This window comes from Calliopsis andreniformis, chromosome 8 (assembly GCF_051401765.1).
Source record: "Calliopsis andreniformis isolate RMS-2024a chromosome 8, iyCalAndr_principal, whole genome shotgun sequence".
Lineage (NCBI taxonomy): Eukaryota > Metazoa > Arthropoda > Insecta > Hymenoptera > Andrenidae > Calliopsis > Calliopsis andreniformis.
Window position 1 is genome coordinate 8,867,123 of NC_135069.1, and position 19,285 is coordinate 8,886,407.

At 37.6% G+C, this 19,285-nt stretch overlaps 1 protein-coding gene across 2 annotated transcripts in view; it reads left to right on the top strand.

Annotated features, from left to right (window-relative positions):
* The window catches only part of LOC143182683 (uncharacterized), a 506,678-nt gene that overhangs the window by 207,248 nt on the left and 280,145 nt on the right, over positions 1 to 19,285 (top strand). The window lies entirely within an intron of this gene.

Consider the following 19,285-nt stretch of genomic DNA (forward strand, 5'->3'; position numbering starts at 1 on the left):
TTAAAATTTTATATAGATAGGTATTTATTATTTTAATCGAGGCGCTGGGGTTTGTAAGAGCGAACTCAACAAATCTGAATTTCGAGAAAAATGTTTTTTATTTATGTTCTAAGGTAGTTGATTCAGTAGTCGATCACTTGGTTAGAGATGTCGATTCTTTTAATGAAGAAGCACGTTTAAAGTGAAGAAAAGGAAGGACTATCTTATTATTTATTAAAGTTATCGACTACTGGGTCAACTATCTTATAAGAGTGAATAAAATAAAAAATATTTTTGAAACTATTGAGTTCCCTCTTAGTATCCTTAACGTTTCAATTATCCCCTAATTGTTCTAAACTTAAAAATTCCAAGAGACTAAAGAAAACGATATTTCTTGAATCTCTTCACTTGTAAGATTTAGGTAGATACATATTTTCTTGTCAGAAGCCTGACATAAAACTGGTGAATACATCATCAGTGATCTTCTCTCAAATGTAGTCTACCTACATATAGGTACATGTATTCTCAGTTTTAAAACGTTTCATTCACCGAATGAATATCACTCAAACACTCTTGAAAGATATTCAAAAAGCAATTTACTACACAGAATCATCTTTTCCCAATATTTTTCGTACTTTTATTTTCCATTTGTTCCAATATTTTCTATATCTTCCCAATAGCATCAGTTTCCCATATACAATATTTTGCATGCAGTCAATAACGCGGTCTGAGAAAATATTCATCGCGCAATATTCCACTAAAAAAGGAAAATAGGGACGATAAAAACAACGCTCGAATTTCCGCCAACATTCGATTAATCAACGTTAACTCGCAATTTGTCGGGGGGACACGGAGTGGCGGCACCGAGAGAAGCAGTATATCGAGGAAAAAGGAGAGATAGGAATCGAAGTGGTGGGTGTTACTAATTAGGAAACTTGGGTGATTAAAAGCGAGCACGTCGAAAGGGATTCCAGGAGGGTGTCTCGTGATCTCGGTTTCGTTCGATCCGAGACGTCACGACGACGCCGACGAATCTCGCCCCAGATTTTGGTACCGGTATAATTTTGAATCACGGCGCCTCGCGACGTCGCGTCGCGTCGCGTCGCCACGACTACGTGACTGTGAAATTACCGTTCATGAATCACGCCTATTGCCGCGCCACAATTCATCGAACGTGTCTGCGCGTCGATTAGAATCGCTTTGATAGATTTGTGCCAAAGGTCTTCGATAACTACTTTCCCGCGAACGCTGTCAATGAACATTTGGCAGTTTCACGATGAAATGGAGCCTTTGGAGCATCGACTACTTGTCTGCTTCATTAAGGCTCGATGCACGCGAGATCTCATTGCGATCATATGTCTGTCTTTATTGTTTGTAATTGGAAGAGCGAAGGAGAACATATGAACGTTAAAATATCGATTTTGAGTATTGGCGCTAATTGTTAAACATTTCGTTTTGATCATCTTTATAAATAGTTATCGTTTGAAAATTTCTCAGTGATGTGTTCTGTAGAGTGGTGTAAGAATTGTTGAGATTCTATAATATTTGAGCCTGTAAAATTTTTATTTTGTGTGTCTAAATAATATAAGTATTGGTGATATCAGTCTAAAGATTTTTCTGAAGAGCTTTCACCAGTCATTTTAGAAAATTACCAATGAATAGCAAAGTAAGTTCCAGTTTCCCATTAATCTTAAACAACTCACGGGTCTCTTCTCTCCAAATAGATCAAAATTATCGTACTCTTCATAGAAAGGTAAAAACATTAATTCAATATTCATCAAGGAAGGCATTCTCGTTGTATTCCAAGCAGTAATACTTAACTGCGTTTTGTTACTAGTTTCCAACTAATTACTAAAACTTGGGGTGAATCGAGCCCCGTAAATGGACTTTAAAACTGGCTTTAAGTTCGGTCGCGGTTAAAAAGGTCGCCCCCACTAATACAAGTTAAGGGAAACTTTCAATATTAAACCGCGTACAAAACGATTATGAGGCAGTGCTGCCGATCCACGCTGATTTTACCTTTCTCCCCTGAATCAATTTCACAGTCGTCCTAAGGGCAACTGAAAATTCAGAGTGAGTTTAACTTGTGATGCTAACTCTGGAATTTCGACTGGATGCTGCTCTCGCTCGGGACCACAGTTTTAATATAATATCCTTAAAAGCGATTCTGATAATCTTGTACGATCGAAGTTGCAAATAGAGGAACCTGGATGACAGTCATACCTTGGGAAGCAAAGTTTAAAATAATTCTCAAAATTATTTCTTCTTAACCCTTAACTGATAGTTTTGATAGTTTGATAATTAACTTAGCGTTATCGATAACGTATGATATACTTAACGAACGCTATCAATTAGGGTGGAAAAGAATCCCTTTTGCAAAGCTTATTAATCATAACAGATCTGCCACTGTCGTAAAGTAGACATTGCCAAATTACACGATTAAGGTCTTGCTCACTATAACCACACTGACATGTTGGATCTTCGTGTCACATTATATCTCAAAAGAATAGAAATTCTTCTGAAAGGGGGTTGAAAAATTATTCGAAGTCGTTCATTTAAAAAAAGATCTTCAATTTTGTACGTATGTGCAGCCAGAGTTCCAGAGTCTGTAGGCAGAAGTTTGACAATTTCTGATCGCGTATCGATAGGCCGATATATTCGGCGCCCTGCTGAGCGAGACTTCGCGAAAACACGTGCAAAAGACGTCAGTTCGGGCAGCCCGTCGCAGTTTGATTTCAATTCCGCCTGGTACATGGTTGGAGATATGATCCCTCCAAGGGAGAAGCCGTCGATTGAAATGCTGATCGATCGAAACGTCGCGGCGACAAGATTTAAGGACCTCTTTGCCTCTACGTGGCAGGCTCACGCGGAGGCTCGGGCCAACTTCCGAAACTTTGAAATTTTATTTACTCCTGAGAAGCTCCATGGATCGAATAACAATTACGGCGAACCGCCGATCGGGATGAGTTCTGTCAACGATGTGGGGAATACTTGTCGGTTCTTTTCGGAAGAATTTCGACGATGTGCGAGTGAAATGTTGGGGATTTCTCGCGAGAGGACATGTCTACGCTGCTGGAAGAATTTATTGCATCGCTAGAATGCTGGTGAAAAATTGTCAAGCGCGAATGTTTCGTAACTTTGTTAATATCGATTCGAATTTGATGTGACAGAAGGTGTATTAAAGCTTAAATATTCTGCACTTTTATACTTCCAATTTTATTTTAGTTGGTATTAAAAGAGGAAATTTTTCCTTTAAGTAGATGGTTATCAAATTGTAAAAATTTCTTCATGTTTGAAAGCTATGTGGGCAACAATGTTTGCAGTTTTGCAGTTTTGCAGTATTTAATATTATGTTTAGATGCACTTGTGAATAATAGAAATTTGAGCTTAATTTCTTTTCAAAAATGAAGTGTGCTATATTTTTACTTTGTACATAAATTACTACAATTCTGCGTATATTTAAAATTGGTACTAATTTAAAACTGCAATTGCTTAATGAGTTCCCGAAAATTGGTAAAGTGACGATGGACTTGTTCAAACTCATTAATATAACAAAATTTCAAGAACTTTCCATCCTGATTTTCATATCCCAAGCAAGAAATTTCAACACATGTTAAACTTAATTTATAACTTTCTGAAAATTTGTTTTGCAAATTAACTGCCAAGCAAGGCTATTCGAAAATTCAAAAGCAGAACGCTGTACCTAGGTAGGAGGATCAAAATAACTTTATTAAGTTCGTTAGTACACCGTAATATCTGATAAACTTAAGTATTTGGTATCAACATCGATTAATTTTCTTGCATATTTTCTTGCATTATTTTAGAGATTCTAAATTTCTTGTTTAACACTAAACATGTTGCTAATTTTGATAAATCCTCAAATTTTAAATATTTATATACTATTCTTATCTTCTTATCTATTAATTAAATTTTAGTTTCCTCTATCCTCTAATTATCAATTCTATATGCCCTCCTAAACTTATTCAAAATACCTAATACACTTAACATTGCCTTCACTTATACTTATATTAACAAAGAATACTTTGAATTTCATCAAAAATTTATTTCTTCATTCCACAGGATTTTAGATTACTCCACACATTTTTCCCCAAAATGAAAATCAACAGAGGGAACTCGACTTTCAACTCTCTTCTCCCACACACTCATGTATCCATTACGCCTCCAGAAAATGTGAAGGGAAAGTAATCCCGAGAAGACTCGTTTAATAGAAACGTTCTCTTGCTCTTCGTTCGACCAGCAAATTCCCATCACGAAGCGTTCACTCAGCTCCTTAACAGGAGCCGTTCATCAAACTTTACGCCCCCGTCGAAATTTAACGATTCGATATTAATCGATCGCGGCCCATAAACCTGTCCGTTACTCCGAGGTATTGGGCCTCCTAATTGGTCACGCGGAAGGGCGGAATTGTTCCTTTTGTGCCTCGATTCGCCAGTTAATTGACGAAAGTTTCACATAGGGCTCCAACACCTCGATGGAGTTCCAGCGGTAACGAGGAACGTGTATCAGGATCGTGGGTCCCCTTAATTGTTTCCCTTGGCGGATTCTACAACGAGCAATAAGCCTCAGGAAGCCGTGGAACTGCTGGCTCTCCCTTTCCAACCACCCTGCCCGATTTCCGCGGCGTTTCTTTCATAAAAGTAAATGAACTCGTCGCACGTGATCGGACTGAATTATTACGTCCCGCTGAAAAAGCTTGATTGAAAGTCTCCGTGGATCAAGCCGACGCGTCGGCGCTGTCTTAATGGCCGATCGACTGTCGAGCGAGAAGTTATGAAGCTTTCTCATCGGAGCTGAGCAATCAACGCCGAGGCTTGTGTTTATTTTTCGAACGCTCGTACCTTGGGGTGCGTGAGGCTGTGGATCACAGCCTGTGATTACTGTGGATGCATTTTCTGATGAATTGATGATCGTATGAACGAGACAAGTTCAGACATATTCGACAGAAAACGCCTTCATAGTAACCACAGTCTTATGGAGTGTAACTATAGCTTAAATTGTGAGGATCAATTTTGTTTTTGATGTTTGAGACATAATTTGTTGATCTAGTTTTCGTTTATATTCGACTCAATAGATTTCGTTTATAACCATACCGATGGAATTGAGAGACCCGTTTCCAAGGGAAATGAGAAAGCAGGGCTGCATAATAAACGTGGCGACGAGTCAGAATTAAAGCAGACGTGTTGGAATGAAAGATGCAGATGGATCTGTAGTTAACAATCCCTGAATATTTGGGAGGTTGGAACGTGGTAAAAGTCGGGTGTGGAAATTTGAAATCGTATCCGTGCCCGAAGCCAGGATAATCCGAAGTGGCCACAATACAGCAGTTGATGTATGGTGGGTTGGACGGGACATTGGTCAACCTGACACGGATATATTGCACAGCCTATATTACTACTTCAGTTTAGACTACATATCTGCTTGTCTACTAGCTATGCTCGCGGACACTGATACACGTGTACTTTATATTTGCGTGAAATATTTTCGACAAATGAATAATTCCGACAGGGCAATAGATTGTTGCTTCATTTTAACAGATTTTGCTTATTCTTTCGAGACTTCAATCCTGGATTTTTCACAGTGGAGTCTCGAAAAATAGAGTAGTACAGATTTGGGCAACAATGGAAGAATTTGTTACAATATTGTACCTTTATCTGGGATAGGAATTTTTAAAACATTTGTAGAATTCTATATGAAAAAGTTCATATTTTCTAGGTGAATAAATATGAAGATAATAGTCTTCTACAAATGTGTATGGAAAAATAATTGTATTTCGAGTTATGATTTAGAGGTGGAGAATTGTTTTATCGATGATATCACTCATTGTAAAATATTTTAGCTATCTGATCCCAAAGACATTGAGTTTGATTTAATCCTTCCCGTTTTAAATCACTTCACCAGCCAAATTTAAGAACTTTTCATTAAAACCATCATGCTAGAGAAACTTTTCATGCGAACATTCTTCCAGTCACGTAAAATGTAATTCGAGAGACATACAGAGTCCCGAATGATTAATTGATAATTAGAGTAGTTCATGTTCCACTTGCCTGAATCGAAGAGTTTCATGAGGTCCCATTGAAAAAGCTCCAACATTCGTGTTACCGTGCTCCGAATTTAGATTAACTTCCGTTACGTAATGATAAAGTTACGTCGACGAAAATTAATTTGACACGATGTCACGAATAACTACGCAATTTCAGGAGGTAGTATAATATGCTGATAGTGAATCGTGGATCAAATTTATGCACTTGGACACGATCTCTGAACAGGACACAGCTTATTGCCTTTTAATGAATAGTCCACAGTAATTCCTATGAACTATCTCGTGTTGTATACTTTACGACATTTTTCTATTTGCATAGGTATTAATTTTTTCTTACTTTAATCCGTCTTTCCTGCGTGATGCTTTTCCAGACAAAATTCTTTCCATAATATTTTAAAACATATTAAAATCTGATTGAGTTTGTCGTACCCCAGCAGAAAAATATGACAAAAAGTTATAGGCAGTTGGGAGATTGCTCTACTTTCTCAGTAATTTATTAACAATAAAATCCAGATGAAAGCATAGTCATAAATGATATTAACTTAAAAAGAGCATGGAGGCAGTGCCATAAATAATTTTAACTTCAAAAGATCATAGGAGCAGAGTCATAAATAACTAGAACTTAAAAAGAGCATAGAAGCAGCGTCCAAAATGTTGATAAAACCTTGCAAATAAAAGCAAGTACTTTGCATATCGCAGTAAAGTACTGAAAGGTGTATCAACGGCGCCATCAGATATAGGGGTCAACCTTGGAGAAAAAGCAAAGAAGATAGGAAAGAAAAGTGGGCAGGGAATGAGAGGAAAATGGAACTTCGAATGGTAGCGATGTTAGAGTATGAAACGCAGAGGGGTCTCTAGGCAAGCTGCAGTTGCAACTGTAGACAGACTTCCTCGGAGAGGTTCATGGCTCCACCCGGTAATTGGAGACTTTTAACGATCCAGCCAGCTTGAAAGCTGGCACTCTGTACCTGTTTCCCGCGCGGGGAATAGCGACTGAAAGGGCTAGGGAAATGGATAGTCGGCTAGTGGATACGGGTTCTGTGTCGTGTACAAAGTTTTCTGACGTTTATGATGGCACATATGTATAATATCTAATCGCGTGTTTGATATGCCTCGTACACCGAATTTCATCGATATTCGATATCTAATATATTCCATTTCAGTTTAAATGTCGATCTGTGAGCGGAAATGGTTAGGCTGAAATCGGACGTGATTTTAAATTAGTTATGAGGGATTAATATTAATTTGACGAGTTGACATATTTGTGCTGTCCAAAACGTTCTTATTTGTTTGAGTGATTATACAGAAATTTAATGAAGCTTGTTGCAAATAATGATGATGGACGCATAATCCTCATTTCGGTGAAGCACTGTTTATATGATGGTCGCAGATGATGTTTGTTTAAAATCGAGCTTATAGATACTACTTTAAAGAATATAAAATTTCTTTATCTGTTTGTTTCGGTAGAAGACAGTTTTATATATTTTTGCTGGTGATTATTATAATTGTAAACATTGCAGATTAGTGAAAATATTCTTAAAGTGAAATAAGAACTTGTCTTAAATATTATTTAAGAATATTGTTCATCTTCTCAGTAGAATTTAAAAATCATAAACACTTTTCAAAATTAGTGTTCCTTTTATTCTTCATTTATCTCTTTGCAACATGATTTGCAAAGAGTTTACCTTCTCAAAGGTAAGACTAAAGGAAGATTGACTTAACTGTAGTGTATTCGAACCATCTCAATACTTAATTTGCATCCAATACTAAATCCAGGGTGGTGGTACAACCAATCAGGGTGTGATTCTACATAAAAAAATAAATCCAAAGCATAGAATAACATTCTTTCATATAAGGCTTGGTTTTTAAACTTAAAGTCTGCCCTGTATGGTATAGTATACATCAATTAATGTGTATTTAAAGGCAAGGAAAAGCTGAAGTGGCATCAACTTCACTTGAAGCTTAGAATGATATTTCAAGTCAACTAATATAGTACATTCACATTAGTCAAATTGCCCCAAACACTTGCATTCAAGCCACTGGAATTGAAATAATTGACTGATCTAAACCTAGCTAGACGAAACAGAAGGAATCTTGAAGGAATCTTTCAAGTCAAATAAAATAACAGATTCACACTGTTCAAATTCCTTCACGTCACTTACATCAAGCTACTTGAATTCCAGTAGCACGTCTAATCTGAACAAGGCTCTAACCTCACCACTCACCGACCACCCTATATATCTAACACAATCCAAAATTATTGCCCCATTTGTATCCCCAAGATGGACACAAAAGAGCACACGGTTAACCATCATTTCCCTTTAAAATCATCCCCGTCCCTCGGCCTTCTTTACGCCGCTATCTCAGCGTCTCCACCCTTTCCGTAAGAAGCGCAGTGCAGCGGTGCACTAAATCACAGGGTGGTCCTTGTTGGCCCACCCCTTTCTCCAGCGAGTCCCTGGAACCTGGCCGTCCCTCGCTGGGAGATCTCGCAGGAACAAAAAGGAAGACGAGCGGCGGGGCGAGGGAGCCGAAGGACCTGGTCGTGGAAAGCTTAGACCTGTCCTACCTCAACGTTAAAGACCGTACGCTTCCCTTGTTCTCCATCCCCCTGCTACCCTGCGCAGCCTTTCCCTGCCTCCTGGCGGCTAAGGCGATTTTCGCGGCTGGATTCTTGCCAGGGATTCGGGACGTTACGGTCAACTTTCGATTCCATTCTTACGGTTAATTAAATTTTTACGTCGAGCCTTCTGATACTCGCTCGAGTTTACGCCAACGCGAGCACCGTACGTCAGGCTAATGGAAGTTGCGTAAATTGCTGGCCTGATTCTCTCCTTGAACTTCGAGAGCCAGCGCGGAGCGTCGCGAGACTCTCTGCTCCGTAGCTCGAGATTATTGGGGGAAAAAATTAGTGAACTGATCTCGCGGTAATGGGAGCCCATGCAGAATGGGGATCGAGGATGCTGAAGATAAGGTTTCTTAGGATTTTACGGCGGTCGAAATTTAATGGGTGAATGAGGGAGCGTTTTTGTGAGGAATTGTGAAGTATCGATTGGCGAAGGAAATGTGGGGAGCTTTTCGTCTCGTGTTTGCTCGAGCTGTGTGGCTTTATTAATTAGTGAAAATAATTGCGGTGTTTATTAATATTTGTTTAAACTTGGGCGTTGCAGCAAAGCTTCGGCTATTGGAGTTTTGATTAATGAAACGAATTATTATCGAAATATCGACTAACGTGGAACCTCAGTTTTCTAATTTTTTCATTGTTGGATGAAAATTTCTGTTATAATTGGTTTGGGAAAAATTATTCAATTATTTGGGCATCGTACGTTATAATTGGTTAGGGAAATCGAGATGGTACAGTAATTCAATTACCAAATAATGTATTATAACTTCTGTTTCATCGAACATATGTTCTGTTACGTTGTAAAATTCAGACGATCATAAATTGAATTATTACAGAATTTTGTAGTCTCAAACAGATATTTGTGCAGAGTATTTCAGTAGCTTTAATGCTTACTTTTATGGAGGCTTCAATCGATTCGATTCTTTTCGTTCTTTGCTTTTCAACATGACATTTCTCATCGTCTCGAAATGCTAAGTTGATAAGACGATTTTCCCCATTGGATCTTTGCCAAAGATTTAGCGTGGCTTTTGTCTTGAAGATTTTCTCTATTATATCCAAGGGAATTTTCTTGTTTCTAATACTTACAATTAGCAAACATCAAGCAGAACAATTTCTCTCAAAAATTTTGCCTAATTATTTAACCACAGATCAACTTCCTACTGCAAACATTAATTTACTTTTTTAACCCTCAAGTAAGAGCATCGTTTACTATTTCCTGCTTCTGTACATTACAGTAATCTTGATGAACATTATCACACATATTCGTAATTAGAATTTCAAGTGAACCTCACGTATAACGTGCAGGAATACAGAGGTCATAAAATTATGATGACGTAATGAAATCAAGGAAAGTTTAGTAGGAAATGTTATGTCCAACTATGGTCTGCTCTACGTATGAGAGTGTATGTGCCAGCGTCGATACAGTCTATGTGCAAGGTGTTAATTCAGCCTCGGTGAATGACCAGTCTCCTCCGCCTTCAAGGGTGGTTAAGTCGTCGATGAGGTCGGGGATTTAACGATCGTACCTACTCGAATCTCTCGACTTTTCCTCGTTCGTCGAACGATAGGCGGCCCTTCCGCCAAATCGATGCCATTCAACGGGAAAGATCAGTTTCAGGAGTATCAGACATTTACAGGGTGACTTGGGAAAGTAGGACAAGCTTTCTGGTGAAGATTAAAAATGTGAATGTTTCTTTCTTTTTATAAAATTAATTTTTTCAGAGACACTAACGCAGTTTTTAATTTCCCTAAACATTAGTCACGTATTATAATTTAGAAATCTATAAGAAGACTTAGCAAGAAAAAATTTATTTACTTGTATGGTGTAAGAGATTGTAATCATAAGAATAATTTTTTCTGGTTTTTGCATTTACCTGTATTCAATAAGTTTCATAATATAGGATTTTTGTTTGATATATTCTTTATGTAGGCATTTTTATTTGCTTTTGTACGCTATAAAGGTACTTCTTGTGAACCTTTTAATTTTGCAAGTTTTAATACCAGTGAACTCAACTTATTATAAATTTAAATTAATTAAAAGAAACATTAATTTAGTAAATCTTTAAGATTACATCTCAGGTTATGTTTCTTGTTTCTGAAAGACTCTCTGAATTCAACTGAAAGGAATCATCCTGTTAAAAAGGATTAAGTAGATACAAGCATACGATGAATCCCTTTAGAAGAAAAAACCGTAAAAAATGTTTGGCCAAGACTTCTTTCCCTTTCGTAGTTTTTGCTAGGTTTTTAACTGTGAATGCGAAGTATCGTTGTAAAACAGATAGTTTTTGATTGCCATGACGTTTAATCGGATACTGTGAATGCTTGTCAGATGTGAAAAGCGAAAAATATGAAATATCCCGATCAGCACGTTGCACAGAAAAAAGTCGCTTGTTCCAAGCTTCGTAAAGCTTACCGAATAAAGGTGCTTCTGATTCACAGATCGATGCAATCGAAAGTCTCGTTATTTTCCCACTTTTTGTTTCTGCTTTGCGTATTCAAAACCAAACAGTTTTCCTGCGAAACGTTATTTTTTACATGAATTTAAACAAGCAGCTATAAAATGCGTGTTGCGCTTGATTAAACGAACCTTCCGCTACGATATTTTATTTTATAAATTGAATAACATTGATCAATCAGATGATGTGAGCAGAAAGAACCAGTATACGTTGTTTATTATAACAAAATTCGTAACTGAAATTGTGTAGACTTATATGAGCAAAGTAATGGGACCAAAAAAACTGTTTTAAATTTAACAAAAAACTTAAACAGTTTTTGAAAGAATATATAATTTATTTCATAAAAATTATTCCACAAGAAAAGCTACTAAACAAATTAGCACTGTCTATCGATATTTCTATGACATATTCTAAAATATGTTAAATAAGGAGCTACACTTACATTTAATAAAATTTAAGTAGGTACATTAAGTTTCCACTCATATCTGAAACCAACCTTTTGTATCTAGAAAAGTACCAACTTTTGAATCTCAAAATAGCTAAAAAATCCATATAAAAAAAAATAAAATATTTATTCTTCAAACTCTACTTATTTTGTTCCTCAAAGTTTGATCTAAGTCTCATTAATAAGTCTCCAGATATTCCGAGAAAAAATTTCAAAAGCAAGATTGTCAGTTTAAACTTCTGCTTCATTCACCCAAAAATCATGAAGCAAAAGATTAGCACGAACGAGTGGCACAGAGCGCTCGTTACAATCGCTCGTGTAAACGCTCGCAACTTTGTCAAGCATTTATCCGCCAACGTCAGTGGGAGGAGTTTATCCAGCGACGCAAGGGACGGGTGCGAGTTAGGATAATCGAAGGCGACAAATGCAATTAACTGAGCTCGATTGCGCATCGAGCTGCGCTAAGTAACATTGCCTAATGAGAGAAATCATTAGAGTCGTGGCGTAAAGGCGAGACACGCTGAAGCTTTCTCCCTCTGGCGAATTTACTGGCGCCCCGCTTCCACCCTCAGGTTCAAGACGGAATGCATTTATCTTCGTTTAATTGCAACCTCTCGCATCTCCCCGAAGAATTTGCCCGCAAGAACCGATAGAATTTCTGATGCGCGCAATTTGCGAGGGAAGAGGCAACCTCTATCGAGTGCTCGCGACCTCTGAGCCCACCATTCGGAATAATTATGTGACCCCAGTGGTATTTAGTAATAATGGTTATGGTAACGATTGGGAATCGAGTGCTGAGTGGAAGGAATTCGTTAAAGTGCAATTCGAAAGCGTTTGTGTTTCAGCTGCTTCGTTATTAATGCTAGCGCTTCTTTCTGTCGAGAGAGATTTTGGCGAAGTGCTATTGGATTTTTATTAATTTTATTCTGTTGCTTTTATGAGATAAACTTATTTCAGATGAGTGATCACACTTTTCTGGACATTCAGAAATGAATTATTTTCTTAGTCACTTCTTGATTATTATCGACTAAATTAATTTAAATTATTTTGAACATTAACTTATCTTGTCTTGAAAACTTGTCTTCTGTGTTTGATTGGATTAATTTTGAAGAAATTTCGTTGTCTGCTACAAAAAATGAATTCCCTCTGCAACATGTGTAGCACTTGCATAAAAGAAAGTGACTGATATTCTCTATAAAAACCAAGAATCAGTTTTAACATCCCCAGATTTCATTCCCCGACTTATTTTATTCAAACAGACCGCACACGTTCTGTAAATCTGGAGTCATCCTCCTTAACATCCAGCATAAAAAGCCAGCTTATTTTCCTTTTACTAGCCATCATGAACATCTCCACGTAAAACTGACAATAATCTTCCAGTTAAAACCGCTTTGCCAGTAGCCTGTAAAACTCCGCGACACGAGCTCGCGGATTACCTCCGCCGTAGCCAAAGCCATGAAAATAAGTTTCTGGATACGGTTTAGTATCCGCCGTAATGTCTTCCTATGATTGATATTGTCATTACCTGAAGCGGCGATCGCTCCTGAGAAGGCCAAGCGAAAAGGGGCTGAAGTGGAGGCTCGTAAAAGACTTTTACGTACCCAGCTTCAAAACCGACAGAACGTAATCTGCGAGAGGTTTCCCTGTGGATTTGACCTCTATTATGTCCAGAAACCTGTATGGATATCAGACAACCCTCGTATAATTCGATATTAGAATTCGTGGCCTCTCGTCAGCGCAGTATCATGAATCCCAATTTTCCTGTCCGAGTTTCGACACGAATGTATTAATAAATTAGCATGCTTGAGCGCTGCCCTTCGTATCGATACTGTTTTGGCTGTCTAATTTGCTTAATTGTTTGTTGCGAAGTCAATGCTGGAGATTTGTGGTAATGGTACATGTTCTGGGAAGGGTGGTAAATTAGGAAGATGTTGGTTTATAGCAAACAAGAGGTCTCAATTAATTTTTGAATTACTATCTTTCTCTGTGTATTTGAAAATTATTAAATCAAGTTAGCGTATTTTAGACGTTCTTATTTTATAACAGTTGTTTTACTCTTTCTGTGTCAAAATGTATAGTAGTAAGTTTCTGATATTTACTGAAAATTCTTACATCTGACACTTAATTCATTTTTAGCATTTTAACTTCTAATAGTTCAATTTCTCAGGAATGGATAATTTCCCACTAGAAATTAAATTTGAATTTTTGTCCTCCATCTTTTATGCACTGCCTATGCTTTTTACGATCCCCTCCCATAATCCTCAGTTTATGCCTCATAGCAAAAGATAATTAACAATCTTCGAATCAACCCAACACTAACAATTTTACTGTTCATCTAACATCCACAATACTGAGAAAAAAAACAGAAGAAAATAAGTCAGTATCACTTTAGTCCTACAATAGCGTTGCTAGCATTGAAATGATGCGAAGAGTATCTTCAGAGCTCAGTGGCGACGCCATCATCCACGAGGAACGATTTTAGACTACCGAAATATTCAGCATAGCGAATAGTGGTCGGGCATTATTAATAGGTGGTCGGCAGTTTTAAACAGAGGGATGAAAAGGGGTTTCAGCAGCGTGAATGAGGACGAACGTACATTTTGTATAAGCAAGGGTCCCAGCGTGCATGGTCGGTTCGCGAGAAAACCTTTTCTGGGTGACACAGAATCGGGGAAGAGTTTGCCCTAATGGGAATGGTAATTGAATTACTCCCAGACCTTGGGGTTCCATAAATTTACCATCGACACACGGTTAGAACCATCCCGGTACTCCTGGGAAGGCCAATTAAGGGGTTATGGTAACGCGGCTTTATGGACTTAGAGTGGGTTTCTGCTAGAATACATTAGCTATACCGCAATTATTCCTGCTACGTCTGACCCAGTGAACGAAAGGTTGCGACTGTGAAATTGAAATTCGACAGGAAATTATATTTCGCTGAGGGTATACTGTTCCAGCTAGTGTACCGAGGCAATTGGAGTTTCAGTTGAACAGGATTAGAAGTGGATCTCTGTTTGTTCACGTTTACTGTAGGCGGTATTTAGTACTGACCAGCTGTTTGCAGGCGCAAGCTGCTTCTGAATCGCTGTGAAAAATTTGTGGCTGTAATAGAATAGCTGGAATGGAAGGAAAAATTTTAACTTGATTTGGTGTAGGATTTGATTGAACTACAGATAGTTGAATTTGAACTTCGTTTTATTTTATGCGAGGAAATGGATGACGTTGAAAGGGCAAAGCCACAGATAGGGGTTTGGACCTAATAATGGTAATGATAGGGCCTAATAATAATAAAATGGACTTATGGTTCTTGGATCGATAGGATTTAAAGATCCAGTGATTCCTTCACTAGACGTTGAAATAAACGCAAGCTGTGTGGTAATTAGAGAATTTTTTGAAGAAGAGTACTACATTCGAGAAACATTACAATATTCAGTACGTTCATCAGCTTCGAGTGTGTTATTGCACACATAATTTCAAATAAATTATGCAACGAAAATTATAAACTTGGCTTGCAAGGTTTTATTTGAGCTTTGCAGAATTTGTTTATGAATATTAATTTCGTCTTTATGGTAGCAAAATACGTAACTGTACGTTGCACGATGGAAAGTCTAGAATTGAATTGTTCAATTGATTTCGAAGTACTGTTTGCTCGTGCTTAATTGTCACTATAATATTGGGTCGAACCTCTAGAGGAGTTTACCTATTTTGGTGGACCACAAAGGTACCTCGAGAAACCCTGAAGCGAGTACTCAGCTGCGATTCTAATTAGAATCGTGTGCTTGAAGAAGAAGGAGATATCTGTAACTACTGCTTATGATAACAAATTCTGCCACTGAAGTAAAAGTTACTTAGAATATATTACTGATTTCACATCTTCATTAATATAATCGTTTAAGAATTGTTTTCATACTATTAAATAGTAAAATTAGACTACCAATTCATACTGTTGAATAGATCCTGAGAAGATAGCAGATATTTTAGAAATAAATCTTATTTAGATTTGTACTTCGAAATTCGAAACAAGATTGAAGAGAAGTAATTATTAGAATTATCTTTAAAACAGCAATGCATTATTAGGATGTTTATTTGTGGTTTATCGTTCTTATTGTTAGCTAAATAATCGATAGACTCTCTAGAGATATCTTATATACCTGCCAGGCATAGATATCGTTAAATAGTTTAAATAATAATGTATTTGAAAGCCAAGGAGCAGCCAAAGCTTCTACCATTAATCAAACACTGCAGTAAGTAATAGCTCATTTCAAGCAAGTGCTGAACACATTCAAAAATTCATTAGCTAATAGTCAAGTCTCATCTCCCCGTACAACTTCAAGCAATCTATAAAGGAACACTCATAATTCTTTCATCATCATAAAATCATTGAACATACATTTTCAAACAACTTATACTATTTTCGTATCCAGTCTCGTTAATGCTCCATCTATCTTGCATGTATTTCTGATAGAATTTTCAAATTTATTAAACTTCTATTCACTTTTATCCAGTTACTAAAAATACAATAAACTATACATGTATTTCATTTCTTGCCAACATGTTAGAGTCGCAAGTGTTTGAAATATTGTTAGGACTAATTGATTCCGAACCTAGAAGCAACACAGAATTTTTCAATCAGAACATGAAAGCTCTGAAGCCCAGCGTCATCAAATCACGTACCATACCTCACTTTCACGATTGTCCAATACAACCTCGTTTTATTAAAAAATATTTTGCAGTCAAAATCATACAGCATACCTTTCATCTCGCTAAACTTTCCGTATCCAAATTCCCAGACCATACGCAACTCTAGCAGAACCAATTCAGTAAAATACAAATACACACACAGTGCCAAAGCAAAAATAAAAATCGACAATTTATAACACAGGTACCAAATTAAATAATAACAAATCTGTACACGTTATCCCCATTGATCATTGAACAAAATCTACGATTTAAAGATCGCTTCTACAGAATTCAATCACAGACAAAATCACCACGTATCTGTTCTCCAGTGTTGCGAGTTTGGCAGTCATGCAAGTGATAGACACGCGTGCCTGTGTTGGTGCCCTCTCATCCCCCTATGGGCACGAGGAACGTGGAGTTTACGACACGGTGCTTTTAGCGGCCTGTAACAGTCTGCCAGCAATCACATTAGTCGCCTGACCCGTCGGTTGCCATATTTAATGGTGGACCAAGTTCCAAAGCGACGGATGTCCAGGTCGTTGGTCCAATCGCGCAACCCTTCCTAGCCTTCACCAGGGACCTTCGGGACCAACTTCCACGATCCCTCTGCTTAGGCCACGATCGCGTCATTCTCTTCCCCTGCTTTCCCTTCATTTCATCGTGTCCCTATCTTCTGCTTTTCTTGCGCCAGCTTAAGCCCCAGCCTCTGGATTTTGAATCCCTTGGCCTGACAGGGGGATCCAGCGTTGATCTAGTTTTTTTTGCTGTCGGCTTTGTTGTGCTGAGGGATGACTACGAAAGGGTTCGTGTGGACTTTGAGCTTCTGGGGAAGGGAAATTTAGGGGATCGACAAACTATCGTTCCCTTTGCTTTCATTTACTTCTCTGCTTTCTGGACATGTGGCTCCAGAAAACATTGGAGGTATTGGTTTAGGGGGCTTTCGCTAGGTTTGGAAGTGGTTTTTAGTTAATGATTCCTTTGGTCTTCTGTTTTGAATACAGGGCAGTGTTTTGTATCACTTTGTGATTTTGGAGTTTTATCTTGTGTTTGTATACTACTGTGCATAGGTAAAATTCTATAATGTAATTTTAATAAGAAATCTCATCTGAGACGATTATATAAGGTTTAAATAAAATCTGATATCTGTTAATATAAATAAAGAAATGTAGGAATTTCATTCATTTCCAGTAATGTCAGTGTCCAAATACTTCTGCTATAACTTATAACTAGATTCCTTGATAAAGTACAGTGGTACTTTTTTCAAAAGTAAATCGTCCCCAGTCCCCATCGTCAGGATTTCCAAATTAAGCTTTATCAATCTTCTCTAACAATTTTCACCTAGCTTATTGATCAAAGAAGCAATATTTTCATTTTATTCAATAATGTGGCGGTTCTTTCAATCTGAACGGAGGAGGAATTAGAAGTCAATGGCGGGGTTGATTGACGATCGAGATAAGAATTCAAAGGAAGTCAAGGAGAAAGTCCTGTTCAGCGATTCTTAACCACCCCTTCTCGAATCACGAAGACGCCAGGAATTTATCAGGTTGCGAGAAAGCCGAGAGTCATGCCGTCTCAATTTCCATCGCGCTCTTCACGCTTGAAATTCAATCCTCTCCTCGTTTATCAATTTTCCGCGAAATGTGGCCCGTTTCGCTTTCGAAATTATATAAACTTTCACGAAGTTCTCCCTTCACGTGGATGGACAAACATCACGCGCGATGGGACGGAGAAATTTTAATGGAAAATAAATTGCGGGTCCTGTGGTACACCTGACGCCATACATTTTTCGGGAATCTATTTGGGAGATGCGTTTGTTAAAGGGAGGATGCTGGGTCTGGAAAGTAGATTTCTCCAGTTATGTTGTACTTTTAAAAAAAGAAGAAAATAAGCCCTCTTGCTTGTTAATTGTTTTTAAACATAACTAGCATTTTGTTTCTATTTTTTGTAATATAATAGCAGAAATTGGTATTTAGTTTGCATTAATTTACCGTCAAGGACTCAGTTCCTGATCACTTAAAAGTAAGAAGCACTGTTTTTCCTAACGTATTCACGAAAACATTACCAAAACCAACAAATTTGTTGTTATTCATATAAATTTATGTATTATCTTGAATTTGCTATTGAAAAAGTGCGAAAATAATAATAATTTAAATCATAACTTAGTTCTTAAAGTACAACATGAAGAGACCAATAACTGAACACTTAAATTATGTCTCACTAACAGCTATTAAATTTCATGTGTATATAAATGTCAATAGTTTAGTTTTGATACTAATTAAATTATCTACTAATTTTTTGAAACAGGTTTTTATCAAAATAAATTTCATATATGTACTTAAATACCAAACTAATTAGGAATTGGATTCTGATTGGGTTGAGTGCTAGAAAAAACTTATAAAACCTATTTTTCCTACGATTTCAGTCTTTCCGTAAGTGCAACGATGCATTCGAAAACTGCAAATGCACCTTTTTAAATGGAATCGTATGTTCTCTTAACATTCGTACATAAAAAATTCAATATTTCATAAGGCCTTTCAAATTCAAGTGCATTTACATTTTTCGAATGCATCGTTGCACTTATGGAAAAAGCGGGGTCGTAGAAAAACAGACCTTCTCGTACCATTCAACTTTTCTCTCTACAACTCTCGCTCTGATAATATTTACGCTCGAAGCACTCGAATATTTTCACAGATATTTCTGTCGAGCACCTATATTAATTACATACAGTAATTGGACAGTGCACTTCATCGTTCGTTTCGCGTGTATCGCGTCATTATCTCCCCAAGTAATGGTAATCTCAGAGAATTGGAATAATCCAGTCCCGAGGAGGGAAGAGCATAACGCAGGAATGAGAGTTCCGGCTAGACGGGACGCGGAAGTGTTGCGGGACACGAAACAGCCGTGGTTTTTCACACGTAGCGACGACGACGGGACGGGCGGTGTGTTACATAATGTTGTGGCGAATTCTACTCAGCCCAGCTGCATTGTGAATTCTCATCGCGGTCGAAATGTTTGCACCCTCACCCCTGCTTTCAGCCACTTCA